Genomic DNA, 9,147 nt, shown 5'->3' on the forward strand with positions numbered 1-9,147 from the left:
ACCGTTTCCACGGTCTGAGGCATCACAACGGTCCTCCAGCAATCTCTACTCGCCGGGGGCCTCCCTCTCCCTGAAAAGTCACATGAAGGAGTAAGGAAAAGTGCATGCTTAATTCCCGTACGTTTATTCTAAAGACAAGAAGACAAAACAGGAAGAGACCCGACTCTCTGCTTTCTCTAAAACCCACCCAACCCAAGAAGCTCACTGCGCTCATTTCATGAGTAAGAAAAACGGATGGGGAAATGAAATTCACCCCCAAACTATGTGATATTCCATAAAGCTGGATTCCGCAAATATTTATTAAATTTTAGTGTTCCTTGAACCCTAATAATGAAAGTTTATTTGGGATATCAGTAATTGAAGGCAACTATGCAGAATCACGGTAGAGCCACAAAAATAGCAGAGTATCTAGACTAATTGGTAATCATTGTTTTAATGTCTGCTAAGTGTAGTCATAGATGAAAAGGAAATAGAGAGGCAATAAGAAAAAATGCTAACATTGCCATTGTCGAATGCTGGGCTATATTTTTAAAAGATTACTTTAAAACAATCTTTTGGTGGGAGAAACTTCAATGTATAAAGCATTGGTTGCTGTTAGGTTGGTAGGTGCCTGGTCCTGCCCCATCCTCACCATCTTTGTGTGGGTGAGCCATTGCTGCAGCCACTGTATCAATACATCTCATGGGGCATCTTCTTTTGGTTGACCTCCTAGCTTCCCGTGCTTGGCATCCTTCTCCAGACACAGGTCCTTTCTAATGAACATGTCCAAAGCACAAGACAAAGCTGTTCATCATCCTCACTGCCAAGGACCGCACTGCCTATACGTCCAACACCGATTTTGTTTTCTTCTTCTTCTGGAACTCAATGGCTTATTCAATATTCTTCGTCAGCATCATAATTCAAAGGCATCAGCTCTTCGTTAGTCTTCTTCTTCACTGTCCATATTTTGCATGCATAGGAAGCATTTAAAGATACCACGACTTGGGTGGGTCAGGCACACTGTGGACTTCAGAATGATGTCCTTGCTTTTTACCACTTGAAATCGATCTTTGGCAGCAGATTTGCCCGTGAAATAGGGCATTTGATTTGCTCGGTGCTGCTTCCATGGGCATTGATTATGGATCCAAGTAAAATAAAATATTTGATTGCTGCAATATTTTCTCCATTTACCATGATAGTACTTATGGGCCCAGTTGTGAGAGTTTTCCTTTCCTTTATGTTAAAGTGTAATTCATACCGGCGGCATAGCCTCTGGTCTTCATTAGTAAGTGCTTCAAGCCCTCTTTGCTTTCAGCAAGCGAGATTGGGCCATCTATCACAGGCTGTTAACTAGTCTTCCTCCCACCCCAATGCCACGTTCTTCATCGTGTAGTTTAGCTGCTGATTATTTGCTCAGCATACACACTGAGTAAGTATGGTGAAAGGTTATAACCCTGACACACATCTTTCCTGATTTTAAACCTGATTTTACCATCCCCTTGTTCAGTCTGAATGATTGCCTCTTGATCTATATACTAATTCTGCCTGAGCACAATTAAGTGTTTTGGAATCCATCATTCTTTGCAGTGTTATGTGTAATTTGTTATGATCCACACAATTAAATGACTTTACATAGCCAATTAAGACAGGTCAACATCTTCCTGCCAGTCTCTGCTTTGAGTCAAGATTCACCTAACATTAGCAATGAAATGTCTGGTTCTATATCCTCTTCCCAATCCATCTTGACTTCTCTGGCAGATCCCTGGCATTGTACAACTGCAAGTGCTTTTTAAAATTGTCTTCAGTGAAATTTTATTTGCATGTGAGATGAATGATATGTTTCAAGGGAGTGGACAATGAATGCTTTGTCTACTCAGAAGAGGCTCCTCCTCTTGTGGAGCTGTTTCTCTCCCAGGACACTCCAGCCCATGAAAGAGTGCACTAGACCACAGCCAGATCAGAGTCCTGGCAAACCTGTCCAGGGGGTAGGCAGAGGATGCTCACTGGAATATCCTAGTGTACCCAAGGTTCCGAGGTTTGCTGGGCAGATGACCGACATATGCTTTCTAAGTAGAATAAAATATAGTTGGTGGCAAATTTTGTCTCCCACCCCAACCCCCCACCAATGAGGGCATCAAAGGGTCTAGAGGAGGTGATCAGTACCACTTTAACTGTCTAATCCTGATGTGAGAACAACTGGTCACATCCTATGAACTTTGTTGTCCCCTTAAACACCCAGCAGAGAACCGCGCTAAACCACTACCATTTGGCCCTGATGCTCTCCTACTTATTTTGAGAGAACCAAGGGATGTTTTCAGTATTCAGGAAATGTCTGCATAGTCATGTAGCCTCCCTGGTTTTCCTTCCCTCCCCTTCTGGCTGCCCTCTGGCAAAGGCTACAGCCAACCAGTGAGATCAGTACAGGTCTTTTTGCAATGCAGAGTAGAATGTGGAAGGAAGGGTGTCCCTCCTTATAGGCTTAACTCCATCAAAGCATTCTGAAGAGTTTTAACATGATGACCATTGGCCACACACTTGCAAGAGTCAAAAGGTGTTCAACCTTGTCTACCTCATAGCTAGAGAGCCCAGCTCTTCTGGGTTCTAGTTAAATGATGCTTGTTGCTGCCCAATTCAAAATGTGGGAAAACCCTATTGTTGTGCAAAATGCTTATTCCTCCCTCATGAGGTAATGATGCAGAATGTACATTAACATGACTTGTCTTCATTTGTTTGTTTCTTTTCTTTGCTACTAAAAAAGCAGGTACAGTCCATCGAAAGTTGAGACTTTGTGAATGTGAAACTGACCCTTGTTGGCCACGTTGTCCCTTGTGCTCTGCAAGAGCCACATGGTATCCTCTGGCAAAAGGCAGGAGAATGCATTGCCTATTTCTGTGATACGCTTAGTCTGGGGGAGCTTGTGTTGTTGTTATACTCTTACACAATATTTAATAAAAATAACTTCCTATCTTCCCCCACAGCCTTAGTTTGCCGGGACCCTGCCACATGTTAATATGAGGGCTCGGCCACCTAAAAAGGAGAGGTCACAGGCACGAGGTGAACCCATAGGCAGCTGCCTTGGAAAACAGAAAGGCTATTAGGCTGTTTCCTGGTCTAATGAGCCGTTTATCTGTCAACTTGTCTGCTCCCTGCAATCGGACACTGGGGTACCTGGAAAAACTTGGCAGATCTTCTACCCAAGTGGTTGGGTTCCAAGAGCTCAAATAAGCTCATACACAACACTTCAATTACATTATATAATAGCCTAGGTGGCACTCTGGGTTAAGTGTTGGACTGCCAACCACAAAGGTGGTGGTTCAAAACCACCAGCCTCTCCAAGGGAAAAAGAAGAGGCTGTCTGTGGCAGAGTTTTGGGTTTTGGTCTACACACTGTATGTAACTCTTCTATCCAATCAAGTTTTCTCCAATGATGGAAATGTTTAATATCGGCACTGTCCAGCATGATAGTGTCTCCACAGCAGGCTACTAAGCATTTGGAAAGCAGTTAGTGTGATCCCAAAGAAATATGAATTTTAATATCATTTAGATTCCAAGTTAATTTCTTAAAATACAGCTAAGGGCCACCACTGAACAGCATAGTTCTATTGAAGGAGGGGGCAGGAAATTGTTTTATAGTGACCTAGGAATTTCTACAATAAATACGCAGAAATGAGTGGAAAGTATTTAGCTAATGGTGCTCAAGAATTTCCCTAACAAACAAAAACAAAATAAATGTGTAACTCTGATATACCTGGGGGTATGAAATTTCATGAAAATACAGGACAGGATTTTTCTAATGTGTGCATAGTCTTCAATTAAATTCATACTACACATGTTTGTGTTTGTAATTACACAATAATGTTTGAAATGACCGTTGGTAATTGAGGAAGTGTTCCCCACCCACCCACACACAGTATCCCACCCAGGGCTGCCATGTTCATGGGGCATTACTGGCGAATCTGAATGAATCTAACTAGTAATCTTTGCCCAGAAGAAAGTAGATTTAACTCCTCCCTAAAGTTCATTGTCAAGTACCTTCTCCCTGGTGACACCAATGCGTTAAGTATTGAACTGCTAACCACAAGGTCAGTAGTTCAAACGCACCAGTCACTCAGCAGAAGAAAAATGCGGCTGTCTACTCGCATCACAATTGAAAGTCCCATATAGGATGTTATGAGTCTGAATCAACTTGAAATCAGGGGGGGTTTGTTTGTTTGTTTTTATTAGAGTATATACAGGAATTCCCAAGTGATGTAAATAGTGTGCTTAACTACTAATCAAAAACTTGGAGTTTGGGTCCTTCCAATGGTACCTTAGAAGAAAAGACTTAGTGGTCTATCTAACAAATCAGCTATTAAAACTTTCTGGGGCACAGTTATACTCTGGCACACATGAGTCAGAATTGACTCAATGGCAACTGATTGGGGTAAACACATTTTTATGATGGAAGTTTTCTTCCGAAGCCCAGCATATTGGTGAGAATGCTGCCAAACAGGAAGTTCAGAGTGCTCTGGGAGTGTAACACAGAGGAGCCCAGCTCAGCTCAAGGGTCCAGACAGCCTCCTTGCAACTGCCACTTTGAGGCTGAAGCTTGAAGGATCAGTAGAATTTGGGGAAGCAAGCATATAAAAGTAAAACATGCCAAGGAAGAGTAATAATAATAGCATACAAAAACACAAAAAGTTAACAAGGAATGTGTGTGTGTCTATGATGCATCTGAGCTGCTCTAAGTTCTGTACAGTGAGATTGTTAAGAAAATAGAAGTCGGTGTTTGGCTACCTATATGAGATAGGCATGGGAAGCAAGCGCCAGGAGAAAGCAATGGGACCAACAGTTCCCTAGGAACTTTGTGGGGAGGTGGAGGGAGGGGAACGGAGCAGTGAGCAAACAATGCCACAGAGAGGGAAACAACTAGGAAATTAAAATCAACAACAAGGAGGGCAAAGAGACCCTAGGGGTGTTGGAGCAACAGCAATCTAGCTGAGAGGAAGAAGAAGGGCAAGCATGCTGGTGGGACAAGAGGAAGGTAAAGGAAACAGAGGAAAGATCTAGGAAGCAAAACTATGGATAGAGGTATAAACAGAGATGTGTACATATGTAAATACCTTAATTTGTAAAAATAGATGTATTGGCCTATGTACATATATTTATATGACACTACACAGAGGTAGTGTATTGACTTTGGGCCTCTGTTCATGTCCTGCCTCAATGTAAGAACACTTTGTTCTAACAACCTGGCATTCTGTGATGCTGACCCTCCCAGCATGATCGCTGAAGACAAAACAGGTGCACAAGCAAATGTGGTGAAGAAAGCTGATGGTGCTTTTTTCAAAAGATATTGCATCTGGGGTCTTAGAAGCTTGAAGTTGAACAAGCGGCCATCTAGGTGAGAAGCAACAAGTCCACATGGAAGAAATGCACCAGCCTGTGTGATCATGAGGTGTCAACGGGATCAGGTAACAGGCATCAGAAGACCCAAAACAAACAAACCAAAAAACACATATTGGTGAGACTGAGGGGGTCAGAGCAGAGACCCAGAACCCAACTGTAGAAAATGGGACATCCCCTCATAGAAGGATCACAAGGAAGGGATGAGTCAACCAGGGCGCAGGATAGCACTGATGAAACATGCAACATACTTCTGGTTCCTTGAGGCTTCTTCACCCCCCACTACCATGGCTCTAGTCCTACCTTTCACTGGGGGCTAGACCAGAGCATGTGCACTGGTACAGATAAGAGCTCACGACACATGGAATCCATGTCAGAGAAACCCCTCAGGAACAGAAATAGGAGTAGCGATACCAGGAGGATAGGGAAAAGGTGGGGAGAGGAGGGGAGGAAGAGGGAACTGATCACAGTGATCAACACATAATCACACACACCCCCAGTGGGATGAACAACAGAAAGGAGGGGGAAGATATGAAAATAATAATTTATCAAATGGTCACAAGGCGGGGGTGGGGGGAGGTGGGGAAAAAGAAGCCGATACCAAGTAAATAGAAAGTAAATGGTAAATGTTTAGAAAATAATGATGACAATATATGTACAAATAGGCTTGATACAATTGATGTATGGATTATTATAAGAGCTGTTAAGAGCCCCCAATAAAATGATCTTAAAAAAAAAAAGATACAGCCTTATGCTAGATGTGGAAATGCTGGATTTGGATAATTTTCTTGTGTACAAATAAGAGTCCTGAAGGCGTTGGGCTACTGACCGCAAGGTTGGCAGTTCAAACCCACCAGCCACTCTACAAGAGAAAGAAGTCATCTTTACTCCTGTAAAGTGTTACAAAGGCTCAGAAACCTAACATAGTGTCCCAATGAGTTGAACTTGACCTGATGGCAGTGAGTAGAGGGGAAGAGTAAGAATCAATGCCACTGGGCTTTATTTATGAGGCAGAGTCAACTGCATAGCAGTGTTTGGGACTTGGGCTTTGGATCTCCTGTAAAGCTACTCCGCCTATTCAAACTTGTTCTAAACCTAGTTCAATACTTCTGGGCGATTATGGAGTCTGTTTTGAAAAAGGACTTCATTTGTTTATTGGAAATGTGATAGCAGATAACAGATCTCTCCTCCAGTCTTTTCAAGTAAGCAGCAATTCATCTCCAGAATGCCTCTTCCATACATCTCTGCAGTTGTTGGTTTGTGTGCTTTAAAAATCTGGAACAACATTAAATTTAATTGTCTTTTTAAATCACCCAGGATTCCCATTCATATGCAGACAATGTGGGGTCAGTGTGTGTCCTCCTGGCTCAGATTGTTCCAGCAGGATTAAATAGAAGACATCCCTAGAGCTTTGTTAGCATACTAATAAGCAAAAAAGAAGGAAAAAAAACACTACTGCATCCTACTGCCTGAAAAATAGTGCAATATGTCCCCTCCCTTGGGCACTTATGAATGGGTTCTAATTATATGAAGGGATTCTGTCCTCCCCACACCAGTGTAGATACAACACTCTGGAGAAAATTCTCTAAGCCTCCTGAGTCCTGAGAGGGCCAGGGCACTGAGCTCTGTGATAAGGTAGAAAGTTCACAATGACTTCGTGTCAAAATCAGCACCAAAGGGGTGACATTATCAAGGTTGTAAAATGAATCTTTGAACTACACAAGGAATCCTCATTACCTCCTTTATGGACACTGCTTAAACCATGTATTAGCCTAGGTACATTAGAGAAACAAATCCATAGAAATTCATATGTATAAGTGAGCGTTTCATATAAAGGGCAAGTGTGCATCAAGAAAACATCCCAACCCAGTGCTGCTCAAGCCCACAAGTCCAACATTAACCCATATGTCCAACACCAATCCACAAAGTCTCCTACATCTCACAAAACACACGCAGTGACGCCGACTGTAGGAGGAAAGCCTAATCAGTGAACGTGTAAGTATCTCAGTGCTGGCAGGGGTCTCCAGGGCTGCATCAGGGCAGGTCCATGTGGCTTCTCCTTGGGGATGTCTTGCAGGAAGTGAGCCTTACCAGCTGAAGCAGGGGATTGACTAAGGCAGCTGCACCCTGGTCCGACCATCAGAAAGCAAGAGACCCGAGAACTAGCAAGGCGAGACTCACCGAGCCATTTATCTCTCCGCCCTTCGATTAACCCCACATGTGTTTATTGGCCAGGTTGGCACAATTAACTACCTCAAACCAGAAAGCTAATCAAGGTGCCAACTGCTTTGTATAGTGGGATGATGAGTAATGTAGATTTTTTTGGATACTTTTTACTATCCTGATATATACTTATTGTCTATTTTACAAACAAAAAATGGTTGCACTGAAAAATTTTTGATTCTGGAAAATGAAACTGGCCTCCTGGCTAATGCTTCCTCTGAGAATGGAACATACTCTCTTTCCATCTTTCTTTAATAACAAGAATTTGTTTCACCGAGATTCTGTGAGATAGCTATTATTATTCTTATTTTACAGAAGATGAAAATGAGGGTCAGAAGGGATAAGAAATTTGTCCAAGGCCACATGCTAGCTACTAGAGGGGTAAGGCATCCAATCCAAGCACACCTGGTCTATTAGGGTTCTGTAGAGGATCAAAACCGGAGATTCTTGTATACCTTATATATACGTATAGCTAGAAAGTAATTTCTATCAAGAAAATGGCTCACCTTGTTGCTGAAGCTTTCAAGTTCCAGTTTGATCAGGTACCAAGTCCATGGGTCAGATGTTAGACTGGAGATGTCCCCTGACTGACATACCTGCGAGAGCCAAGGAATCCAAGGCAGGAGACTGGCTGGTGACTGCAGGGACAAATGAATCCAATTCAGCCATTCAGAAGGCAAGCCACTGAAGACTTCCAGGGAACTGAAGGTCAATGAGTCAGAAACAGGATCTTCTTACAACGGCATGGCTGCTCATAGCAAATCTCTCTATGGAGCTGACTACATTATGTTAGGTCACATAGTGGGAGATTCCAAAAACAAATGCTGACTCCTAGAGATCCCAGTGAGTTCCTGAGACTGTAACTGTTTACACGAGTAGAACGCCCAGTCTTTCTCCTTCAGAGTTGCTGGCGATTTTGAACTGCCAGCCATGAGGATTGCAGCCCATAGCCACTATTAACCACTACACCACCAGAGGGGGTTTACTAGGCCTCAATTGCCCAACCACAGAGAATGCTGATCCAGCCAAGTTGACATAAAAGCCAACTATCGACACCTGGTTCTAAAGGCTGTGCTCCATTAAGTCATACTGGGTTTGCTGTGTTCACAAGTCAGAATTGAATTAGCAACGATGAAGACTATAACCTGCTTCCATACCTGTCCCCTACTTAGCTTCAAATATGTAACTCAGACAATAAGGAATATTATGGGCTTGTAAGGTCTGCCAGAACAATACTGCCTCTTCCCATTCACCAGGAGAAAAAAAACACACACATAAAAAAACCTAGCTTCTAAAGACTCTCTTGTGATGATGATCTTTCTAGCCCAGAACTCACCAGAAAATGTCCCCAGGTATTGGTCTAAATGGCATAGGACTTCCCATCCTTTAACCAATCAATGTTGGAGTGGATATCTCAAACCATGTAACAGTTCAACTGTGTTGAAACTGATAAGGAGTGTGTTGAAACTGAGCAGGTCTGTCTGGATAGGACAGGCTGGATGAACAATCTGGAGGAGAAAACAATGGGACTGACAGTTCCGGGGGGACATGGGAGAGGGG

Source organism: Echinops telfairi, unplaced genomic scaffold, assembly GCF_000313985.2.
Source record: "Echinops telfairi isolate 266 unplaced genomic scaffold, ASM31398v2 ScPeMD7_7421;HRSCAF=8459, whole genome shotgun sequence".
Lineage (NCBI taxonomy): Eukaryota > Metazoa > Chordata > Mammalia > Afrosoricida > Tenrecidae > Echinops > Echinops telfairi.